Raw genomic sequence first — 12225 nt, 5'->3', positions numbered from 1 at the left:
TTCTATGGATAGGGAATAGTGTTGAAGTTGGGGAGACTTGAGGAATGTGAACATTTCCTAAGCGCTTATTTTGTTTGGGGCTACTGTATATGGATATTCATATTTTACAGGTAAATATCATTATGGTCATCAATACCTTAAAATATACTGCATTAGGTGCATTTCAAAGTTGTTTCAATAAACATAGATTATATGGGGTGCCTGGGTGGCTCAGTCGGTTAAGTGTCTGACTTCGGCTCAGGTCATGATCTAGCGGTATGTGGGTTCAAGTCCTGTGTCAGGCTCTGTGCTGACAGCTCAGAGCCTGAAGCCTGCTTCAGATTCTGTGTGTGTCTCTCTCTCTGCCCCAATCCCACTCATGCTCTGTCTCTCTCTGTCTCTCAAAAATAAATAAACATTAGAAAATAAATAAATAAATAAACATAGAGTATATGAGAAAACTTAATCTTCACTCACTTATGATGCCAGACAAATGTTTGAGTTCAACTTTTATGTTTGTTTATATTAAAAATGAAAAAGAATTGTATCAGTTTATTTTGAGTTCACTATTATTTTTTGGCATCATTTTAATCATAGCATTCTGGAACCAACGTTATCACATGCAAAGGATAACTTGATAATTGTTCTCAATTTTGCAAAGCATAATTTGAAGGTTGAGAGGATAGAGTGAGAACTATATGATTGATGGCAATCTTTCTTCCTCAGATATTTTCTACTCTTCTGCAAGACTGAGATTCAGAAATGTCAATCTTATCTTGTTTATTACTTTTTTCATGTAATACAAACTCTCCTCTTAACGTCCTTGCAAATGAGACAAACACTATCTCTTAACTAGCAATGCTGTCCCTCGTGTTCACAGACATACATGCTTATGATCTAAGCAGATGCGACCTCTGTGGTCTAACATCACTCAAGGTTTTTTTTTTTTTTTTAATTTAATTAACTTTTTTTAGAGAAAGGTAGAACTCAATCCTCCATTACCATATTATCACAAATTATGCAGTTAAATTTCCCACATTTGGGGAAATCACAGGGGCAGCACATCCAGACTGCAATAGATAAGCTTTGCCCTGGAAAAGCCACCTTCCTGATCATGTGCTATGTGAGTATCACTGATGTCTTTTTATGTTATGTTCCTAACTCCACGCATTTGCCCACACCGTTCACGCTGAAATATTCCATCCCCAAGTGTTACTTGATGATGACTTTTCAGTATACATCTTTTAGAAGTTCTTTTAATTTTTTATTTAAAATATGATGACCTGTTGAGCATCTGTGCAATATTTCCACTTGTTAAATAATGAATAGCAAGACATGTAATTTTCTACAGTTTACTTCTGTAACAAGCATAGGGAGCATAGGAGAAAAAGCACCTCAAATTATACAGAAGAATATATTTAAATATCTTTCTTTCTTCAAAATTAAGTAGAAAAATCTATTTAAATGTCTCCTCTAATCCATTAACTGCCCTCTAACTCTATGTAGTCTTGGACATATTCCTTAATTTCTATGAAAATATATCCTCATCAGTAAATGCTAAATTATAGAAGAGCAAATGAGTAAGTATTAAAGTGAAACTTTAAATGGATAAATATGCAGTTATAGTTTTCAAATATATTAATTGAAATATTGCAACACTCTTTCTTTTACTAGTCTGAATGTTCACAGAATTTAAATACACTTTCTAAACCAGTTGAGACATAGATGTTTTAATAATAGAAATAAATGATCAAATTGAAACCACAAAATTTTCATCTTTAATAATGATTTTAATAATTAATAGTTATAATCAACATATAACTTTTGAATTAAACCATTAGCAGGAATTTAAATCCAAAGATAAAAAGGTTTATACTTGTCTTGAAGCAAAGGATATTTATTTATTTGCTTACTTATTTCAAAGTGAATTAACATTTCACATTATTAAATAATCGAAGTTGCTCTGTATATTATTTTTGAGAACTTAACTCTATACTCTAAATTAGTTATAATTTCTCTGGAATACTATTGCTCATGAACACATTATTTTACTGTGCACTTAAGAAAAACTACACTATTTTTTGTAAATGTGTTAACTCAAATTAACCTCCACTTGCAATTTCGGGTCTGCTGGTCACTTCTGAAACTAACAGCATCCATGCGGCAAACTGTCCAAAACACCATAATGTAATCAGTAAATTCATTTTTATTTAATTCATGCACAGAATTATGCTAGGATGTGGATTCTAATTAGAAGAAATACAAAGAATGAATACTTTGTGATTATTGATTACCCAGGCATTTAGTTAAATGGGGCCTATGAAGTGCTCATTCACATTGTATACAAAAGTTCAAAGAAGGGCAATTTAGAGTCAAGGGCCCAATTTATTTTTGTCACCAGTCTTAACTCCTTCAAGCTAAATTTAAAATAAGTGTCTCTTAGAAAAGATTTTATATTTTAAGAACTCTTTTTGAACAAACTAACAACAATTAGGAAAAACATTTTGGAAACTGCCCAAAGTATTTGTCCTTATAGCTTGTTGACATAAATGTCATGAGAAATATTCTATATTCTCTATTTATATTCTAGTGGATACCTGCCTGTAATATCTGCCAAATATTCCTGCCAAATTGCAATCTTGTGAGGTTCAAGGATGCTAATTAGTTGTGTTTGTTATTTTTGTATAATAGAAGTTATAACTTTGTATTCAATTGAAGAACTAAGAAATAAGAAGACTCAAACTGACCTGTATAGTTATGATTCACACACACACGCACACACACACTTATTACTAAAAAGGTGTTATTAATATCTTTTTGATCACAGCCTCACATCTTAAAATGTAGTCTTGAATTCTTAGAAGAATGTATTTGTTGTGGACAGCCACAACTGAGGGTTAGCAATCAATATTTTTTAAGTGATATTAGGGAAATTGTATAGGAGGAACAGTGGCACGACCCATGAGTATGCTAAAAATATAACAAATATATCAGCTGAGACTAATGATCCATCTAATCCAGTATTCTTTATATTATGTTTACTAAAGTTAACTTAATTGTTTTATGAGCTCTAAGTTAAATGATCTTCCACGAGTCTCTATTATGGTGATCTCTATCTCACAAGGCAGGACTATTGTGCATTCATAATAATTCGATGTCCAGAACATCCAGAGTGCCACCTGCACTTCTTACATGAGAATCTTCTAGTTCAGAGTCTTAGACTAAAGAGATTAGATTTTGTACAGGAAGGACCTATTTTTAGCTAGCAATGTTATACTCAAGCTAATGATTTTAAATATTTCCTCCAAATTGCCATTGTTTATAGATGTTCCTGAGTTTTGTTGCTTGCAACTTTACCACAAAAATCATATTTTCTTAAAAGTCTCTTACATTAGTTTGTATTTATTCAGTATTATTATTATTTTTTGGAGACCTTAATGCCATTGTTTCCTGGTAGTTTCTTTCCAAAGAAATGTATATTTTTCTGTATTATAAGCATGATTGAATATAAAATAAGCGATTAAAATTTAAAATAATGCTCTTTTAGGGGGCACCTGGGTGGCTCAGTCTGTTAAGCACCTGGCTTCAGCTCAGGTCATGATCTCACACTTTGTGGGTTCAAGCCCCAAGTGTGGGACTCTGTGCTGATAGCTCAGAGTCTGGAGCCTGCTTTGGATTCTGTGTCTCCCTCTTTCTGCCTCTCTCCCACTCCCTCTCTCTCTCTCTCTCTCTCAAAAATAATTAATAAACATTATTTTTTTTAACAATGCTCTTTTGGAACACCTAGGTGACTCAGTTAAACACTAACTCTTGATATTGATCTTGATATTGTAGAGACTGAGCCTGGCCTGAGCACAGAGCCTGCTTGGGCATCTCTCTCTCCCTCACTCTCTGCTCCTCCTCTGCTTGTGCATGTGCTCTCTCTCTCTTTTCTCAAAATAAACAAATAAATAAACACTTTAAAATAATCCTCTTTTGAAGAAAAAGTTTAAAGTAAAAGTCAAAAAAGACAGAAAGGGATAGATAGATGCATGATTTGATGATAGATATGATAGATAAACAAAAGGGGGGGGAGAGAGAGAGAGAGAGAGAGAGAAGGAAGGAAGGAAAGAAGATAAAATTTATCACAAAATTAATTTTGATTACATTCAAGTAATGTGTAAAAAATACTATGGTGATGTTGCTTTTATTTTTAATTTATTGTTTTTCCCAATTGGATATCATCAGCGTTTTTTAAAAATTTTGCTTCAAACTAAATGCTACAGAGCACTACTTTTAGATATTAGGGCAAAAATAAAAAAGACAGGGCATGTATGTATGTGTTAAAAATAATGAAAAAATGACTAATGTCCAACATTCTAAGGTTGGAAAATAAACTGAAACACTTTTATGTTTGAGTGTAGTAAAATAAACTAAAATTACTAACTTACTTGGCATCTGACAATTTCTATTCCTATAAGGTTCTATTTCTAGGAAAGAAGTAACTAACACACTGTTTAGAGATTTAAAAAAAAAAAGAAATCGGATGAATCCGGGGTTCAGACATCCAGATATTAAAATACACTTATTGAGAAGTGTGTATGACCATGTTTACAAATACAGTCCTCTGAACCTGAGTATGGCAATTAAAAAAAATTAAAAATTGGAGCTGATGACTCTAACGTTCTTACCAGCACCAGTGGTCTCATCACACAACCATTACCAGTATCATATGCTTTTACTCTGATGGTTGGATATCATCCTGAAAATATTTCAAAGTAAAATTTACCAAAGAATGAAAAAATTTTCACAGTACTGTGAAAGCTGATATGTTCTAAGACAACTACAATATCTCACCCTGTAGGAACTGTGTACTTTGACTAAAACAAATGTTAAGCTTAATGAAACAATGTCAGTATTCACGCTGGGGTAAAACCTGATGATGCTACACTGGCTGAGAGAATGATGGACCTGACACGTTATTATAATATTCATTTTGATGTTAAAATTTCAGTTTAAGTCTTTAAATCAAGCCAGAGACAATTTATGCATACCCATGTTTCTCCATTCTGTCAGTCATTATCTCTCCATTTTAATGTGTGGCATCTAGCATTTAATTGACTTTCTAAAAGGGACTAATTAATCATGAAATAGGTTTTAGCCAGGTTTTCAGGTTTAAATTCATTTATGCCATATCTACTTGAAAGCAAAAGATTACACCTGACTGGAAAATGAACTATGCTATTATCTCACTAGAGAATGATGCAGTTAAGAGTCATTCTCTTGAAAACAGTAAGGATTCCTTCAAACATATGTTCATGATTAAAATTAGGTTCTGCTTAGCATGGAAACTGTGAATGATACATTAGCACTTCGTTCTTCATGAAATAACCCAGTTCTCACGTTCAGGATTAAGGAAGATTTTATTTCAGGAGATTATATTTTTATTAAATACATTGTTCATATATAATTAAGAGGTTTTGTTTGTGTGTGTGTTTTTAAGGAAGAGTATATGTCCTGGTTTTTAAATACTATAAAGGTATAAATAGAAAATAAATAGAAGTGATTATGCCTATTCTTTCCCATTGGAAAATCTAGTCAATGTTTACGTTTCATGTGATTGTGAACCCAGAAGAAGGTTAGCTTTCCCTATTCCTTTCCATTAACTGTAGACAAGAAGCATAAGTTTCAAGGCCATGGGATTCTGTTAGTTCATTATTTCAGAGATTACATAGAAAATGGTAAACTTCAAGACTTAGTCTTCCCCTCTTCCTATAATCCCCTATCAAACAGAAGAGCAGGAGGAATTCTTTGTAAATAATTAAAATTTTCAAAGGTAATTTTTGCTCTGGAATCTGCTTCCTAATTAATGATTTATACACAATATAGTAAACTTAGCAAATACAAAAGGTAAAAAAAATAATGAGATAAAAAAAAGTAAAAGTCTCCAATATAACTAATTACCAAAACTATTGGTACATTTTGTTAAATGCCTTACCATTACTTTTCATGATTTACCTTGGAAATTATTTTGTTCATTTACAAGGATAGTGTTATTATGTTGGTGATATTTGTAGTCTGTTTATTATAATTTACCGTATATACACCCATTCCTTAAAACATTTTCTGTAAGATGATTTTGATGGCAGCAAAATATTCCAGTAGTTAAAAATTTACTTAAAGATTTCTGCCATATTTTTAGATATGCATAAAGTTTTACTTACTATTGAAAAAAATAACAAATTTAATGTCTGATTAATATTTTAGCTTATTTTTTTATAAGAAGTATGAGTGTGTCTAAGAACATACCCATATTTGATGATCTTGATATGTATTTGCAGTTATATTTAGAATATATCTTAGTCCCACTTTGATATTTGATTTTATGCTTTCCATTTGTAGAGGCATCTATGTCATGGATTGTGATTTAGTGCACATTCTTCTAAGAACTTCAGTCTCCCCTGCCTCTCAAATGACTATCCAAAGGCCAGTCATAGTCTCAAGAATTAACGTAAATTGGATCAATGAGCTGTCATCTAGACCATACTCCCCAGTGCTATTCTTAGAGTTAGCTCTGAAAGAAAATGGCTAATTGAGATTATTTCATTAGGCAGACATTGGAGTAGTTAAAAAGACTGAACAAAGAAGTCACTCCACTGGCAGGGAATAAAATCTACAAGTGAGTCCCACATAAAGCCACTGTTCAAAAATCTATTGTACTAATCTATTGTATACATTTGTCAATAGAATGTATAACACGATGAATTATGAAATAAACTATGGGCTCTTATTGATAATAATGAATCAATATTGGTGTACCACTTATAAAAATATACCACACTAATGCAAAACATTAATTATAAGGGAAATTGCTGAGGTAGGGGTGATGAAGAGATAAATGGGAATCCTTTCTCTTTTCCACTTGATGTTTCTGCAAACCTAAAACTGCTCTACAAAATTAAATCTATTAATTAAAAAAAATCTATTGTACTAAGTTACAGTATAGTTGTCAAAAGAAAAATGTGCAAGACAGAAGAAAAAATGTTAGTAACTTCATATGAAAATTTAATGAAACAATAATAACTAGTTTTTTTTTTTTGGTTTTCTTTTTTTGGTTTTTTTTTTTGGAGATTGGAACACTGTGGAACTAAAATATAAAACAATAATAGAGGTAAAGTACCCTTCACATACTTTCCCAGAGTAGAATAGTGGTATTCATTAAACTTTGAGACTTAATTTTTTAAAGTTTTTTAATGTTTATTTATTTTTGAGAGAAAGAGAAACAGAGCACAAGCAGGGAGGTGGGGGAGACAGAGGGAGACATAGAACCTGAAGCAGGCTCCAGTGTCTGAGCTGTGAGCATAGAGCTCAATGCAGGGCTCAAACCCACAGACCATGAGATCATGACCTGAGACAAAGTTGGACGCTCAGCTGACAGCCACCCAGGTGCCCCGAGACTTGAATTTTTACCAGTCATGTTAAACATGATTGTTTATAGGAGTCCATGGGTTCAAGCCCTACGTCGGGCTCTGTGCTGACAGCTCAGAGCCTGGAGCCTGCTTTGGATTCTGTGTCTCCCCCTGCTTCTCTCTCTCTCTCTCTCTCTCTCTCTCTCTCTCTCTCTCTCAGAATTAAATAAAAATTTAAAAACTCAAAAAACATGATTGTTTACATTTATTATAACCTCTAAAAATATCAGGTATTCAGGTATAGTACATAGTGCTTGCTTCTGCTTGAAAATGCGCTTTCCACAGATCTTAACATGACTCATTTTCTTTTTAAGGCGTTTTCCTTGAAGTATTCCTGGGCCATCCTAATTTTCAATGCTTATTTATTTTTGAGAGAGAGAGAGAGAGAGAGAGAGAGAGAGAGAGAGAAAGAGAAAGAGAGTGGGGGAGGGGCAGAAAGTGAGAAGGGCCGAGGATCTGACAGGTGCACTGACAGCAGAGACCCTGATGTGGGGCTCAAACTCAGGAACCTCCAGATCATGACCTGAGCCAAAGTCATGACCTGAGCTGAAGTCAGATGCTTAACTGACTGAGCCACCCAGGCACCCCTCTAGTCAACCATTTGCCATTCTTGGTCTTCTTTGTGTACTTTATTTCTTTTCTTTTCATACTGTTCACTATCACCTGATCTGATATTGCATATTCTGTGGTTTCCTTCGTTTCATCTACTCCAGGAACTGGAGCTCTGTCAGGAGGGGAATTTTACATTTGCCATTTTGTTTTCTATTCAAAGTACTTACGGGGCGCCTGGGTGGCGCAGTCGGTTAAGCGTCCGACTTCACCCAGGTCACGATCTCACGGTCCGTGAGTTCGAGCCCCGCGTCGGGCTCTGGGCTGATGGCTCAGAGCCTGGAGCCTGTTTCCGATTCTGTGTCTCCCTCTCTCTCTGCCCCTCCCCGGTTCATGCTCTGTCTCTCTCTGTCAAAAATAAAAAAAATAAAAAAATAAATTAAAAAAAATTAAAAAAAGTACTTACAATGTTTCAAGGCAAATAACAAATGCTCAATATAGGTTTACTAATGGAATCAAAGAATGAAACGTATTTAATTAATTAATCTCTGTAGTCATATTGATTCTTTGTCTTTCATCTCTGACTTTCTGGAATTTTTTTTTCTCAAATTTGCCGTTCATTATACAGAATCAAAATACAGCAGTGTTAATATGGTTGAAGTCTTTACTATTTTTAAATTTGCAATATCAACATTTACTTTTCTTGATTTGTATTCTGAAGTCCATAAGTTGACTATTTTTTTTTAATTTTTTTAATGTTTATTTATTTTTGAGAGAGAGAGGGACAGAGTGTGAGCTGGGGAGGGTCAGAGAGAGAGGGAGACACAGAATCCGAAGCAGGTTCTAGGCTCTGAGCTGTCAGCACAGAGCCTGATGGGGGGGCTCAAATTCACGAACTCTGAGATCATGACCTGAACCGAAGTCAGAAGCCTAACTGACTGAGCCACCCAGGCACACCTTTCAGTCGAGTATTTTAAATTTACTTTTGTTGTTTGACTACCTCAAGTATCACAAAATTGATTCTCCCATTTTTTATTTTATTGAATATTTGAGATATTTTGGCCTTTTTCCTGTTTCTTAGAATAAATTTGCAAACAATTCTTTTGCAAATATTTTGAATGATTAATTAATATTTTAAACTTGGATTTCATAGGACTTATTATGTTTTTTTTTTAATTTTTTAAAAGTTTATTTTTGAGACAGAAACAGAGCACAAGTAGAGGAGGAGCAGAGAGAGAGGGAGACACAGAATCTGAAGCAGGCTCCAGGCTCTGAGCTGTCAGCACAGAGCCCAATGGGGGGCTCGAACTCACAGACTGCAAGATCATGACCTGAGGTGAAGTCAGACACTTCACCGACTAAGCCGCCCAGGTGCCCCAGGGCCAATTATTTTATGAGCTGATGTTTTGTAGAATCTTTTTTTCCATTTCTTAATTTAATGCACATATAATTTGATATATTAAAGGCAAACTATAAAATATTAGGTATTTTTATTTGGTTATATTTATTTCTCATGTTACAGAGCTATACCTGCAGTTGTCATTTGATATAAAAGGAAAGATACTATTATCAAACTATAAGGACAGGACAAATTTATTGATAATAGTAGACTCAGTCATACTCGGAAAACTCTGAAAGCTACTTTTATTTCAGATTATTTAAATAAAATAGCACCTATTGAGATAAAATTAATAAAGTAGTATGCCATGTGAGAGGTAGTCATAATTAACAGCAAAAAAGAGGTAATAAATTTCAAAGATTTTACTCTTTAACATTATTGTGTAACTCTTTATAAATGGTTTTAAAGGATGGTTGATCATTTCACTTTAAAGAGAACCAAATAATATTTTGATAGAATTTCTGGCTATCCTGCAACCTTTGAACACTGTAAGCATATTTGGAAATTTGGAAATTTGCATCTTCCTTGCCAGATTTTTCTAAAACAAATCTGTTCTAGACCCTAGTCTCAAGGTAGAAACCAGATTTTTTTTTTAAATGATATTTCTCTACTTCCTTTCAGTTAGAATGCTGGCACATTATGTAGGGCTTCACCTACACGATATGTCCATGCAAGATGTCCATGGGAAACAGAGCAGACTTGAAACTCCTTTTGCTTGTGAATTTGACAGCAAAGGTATTTGACTGTCGGGAAAGGCTGAGTTTGCAAACTCAATTTCTCAGTGCAAAAGTGCAATTAATGGACGGCAAATCATTTTTTTCTGATATTTGGTAAGGCTAAAGCAGTAAAATTGCCTAAGGCCATTTCTATACAGGATTTTGTACATTATTCCTAAAAATTTAACTTAGAACTTGGTTCTCTTGTTTTTGTAATTCTGTGAGACACCCAATAAGATGTTTCTACTTCTTGATTAGCGATTAGCGTCAGTTTTTTTGTCCCTTTCGCCTGAGTAAAAACCTAAAAAAAAGAAAAGAAAAGAAAAGTCCCTTCTCTTTTCATATGCTTCTCTATTTTGGGATATTTTATTCTGTCAATATGTCTGACTCTTACCTAATTACTATGACCATTTCACAAATTTTGGTGGGACTGTGGAATTTACATTCTTTTTTTTTTTTAAATGCTTGTTTATTTTTGAGAGAGGCAGGGGGCGGGCGGGGTGGGGGGGAAGGCAGAGAGAGAGGGAGACAGAATCTGAAGCAGACTCCAGGCTCCCAGCTGTCAGCACAGAGCCCAATGTAGGGCTCAAACTCACAAAGTGTGAGATCATAACCTGAGCTGAAGTCAGAGGCTTAACTGACTGAGCCACCCAGGAGTCCCAGGAATTTGCATTCTTAAAGGCTTCTAGAATAACTTTAGGGTGGCATAACAATATGTAACAACTATACTTCTAATGAAAAATAAACAAGGGTGATAAATATGAACATAATGATTGGAAAATATTTTCCGGAGAATCATCTATAAGTGGCTAATCACTGAAAGAATGGAGGCAATAACAAGCTGAAAGAAAATTTGTCACACTCATTAATATAACACTTATCTGTTCCTATGTTTCTCTCATTTCCCATCACATACAAATCCAAGAAGATATGTCATATATATGTTAAACTATGTATCTCACTTGGATTGCATTATGCTGGATACATTGCAATCACTTCAATGTTTGTTACATGAAAGAAAACAAATCTGTTCTAGATTCTTCTCCAGAGCCCTTAATTATCAGCACTCCTATAATCCCAATTGAATAACTTATTTAACGTGCCAGATGTTTCCAGAATCTGCAAATCTTTGGTATACAACTGTCTGTGGCACATAAGGCTGAGAGATTCTTTCAAAGCTAGTTCTGAGCAACCGTAAGTCACAGTAATTGCTTTGTGAAATAGTACAGAACCAGTGTATTTCAGATATGCAGCCCACAGTACTTTACTCTTCTCCTGGAATGTTGTAAGATGATAAGGGATTTTTGAAGCCCTGAGAAAAATCCAGAAATGGTATCAACAACAGTATAGTGGGAAAAACTTTTAAAAAGAGATTTTTTAAGTAAAATAAATAAAAAGAATGTCAAATCATCTATAATTAGATCAAAAATGATCTAACTTGGATTATAATATCATAAAATAGTAAATGAAATAAACTTAGATTTTACAATTAAGCTGGTGGTGTTTTAATTAATCAAAATCACATTAATCAAGGGAAACATGAACTATTATTGATACTTTCCCATAAAGTACAAATTTTAGTCTAAAACAGGTGCAGTGGTCCTATAGACAAGGCGTTAGAATGATGCTCCCCAGCTATGAGCAAGAACAATTCACTTTAGAGCAGTCTTTATGAAGGTTTATAATAGCAGAAGAGATATGATAATCAGTTTAGCAGCTTTTCTTTTTTATTTCTGTCGACAATTGCCTTTTCTCTCAGACTTTTCTAGAGTTTTAATTTTATTTTGTTTCTTTACTATATTTTTAATAATAATACGCACATAACTTAAAGTCTGTTCCATATAGTGACAAGACATCTAATCTTTCAGAAATGTTTTCATGCACAATATTCCATTAAAAATCACCATTTAATTCCTTCTACTTGTAGCCAGTGTTTAAGTTGTTTACCTGTTATCATTAAAATTATAATGAACTTCACAAATTCCTTTGCATGTTTGGATCATTGCCTCCAGTTTGATACCCAAATGTGAAATTATTCTACAAAAGACACATAAAGTTTTTAAAGTTCATATTGGTAGTTTGCTTTCCAACAGGAAATGAAGGTCCACTAACCCTAAGACTAATCTCACATTGA

General features: G+C 33.8%; 1 pseudogene; it reads right to left on the bottom strand.

Annotated features, from left to right (window-relative positions):
- Nucleotides 1–955: 955 nt before the first annotated feature.
- LOC124527453 (uncharacterized) lies at nt 956–1110 on the bottom strand (annotated as a pseudogene).
- Nucleotides 1111–12225: the final 11115 nt, after the last annotated feature.

This window comes from Lynx rufus, unplaced genomic scaffold, assembly GCF_022079265.1.
Source record: "Lynx rufus isolate CCGP_SWC_20201006 ecotype Redwood Valley unplaced genomic scaffold, mLynRuf1.p SCAF_5, whole genome shotgun sequence".
Taxonomy (NCBI): domain Eukaryota; kingdom Metazoa; phylum Chordata; class Mammalia; order Carnivora; family Felidae; genus Lynx; species Lynx rufus.
This window is presented reverse-complemented; position numbering and strand designations above follow the sequence as displayed.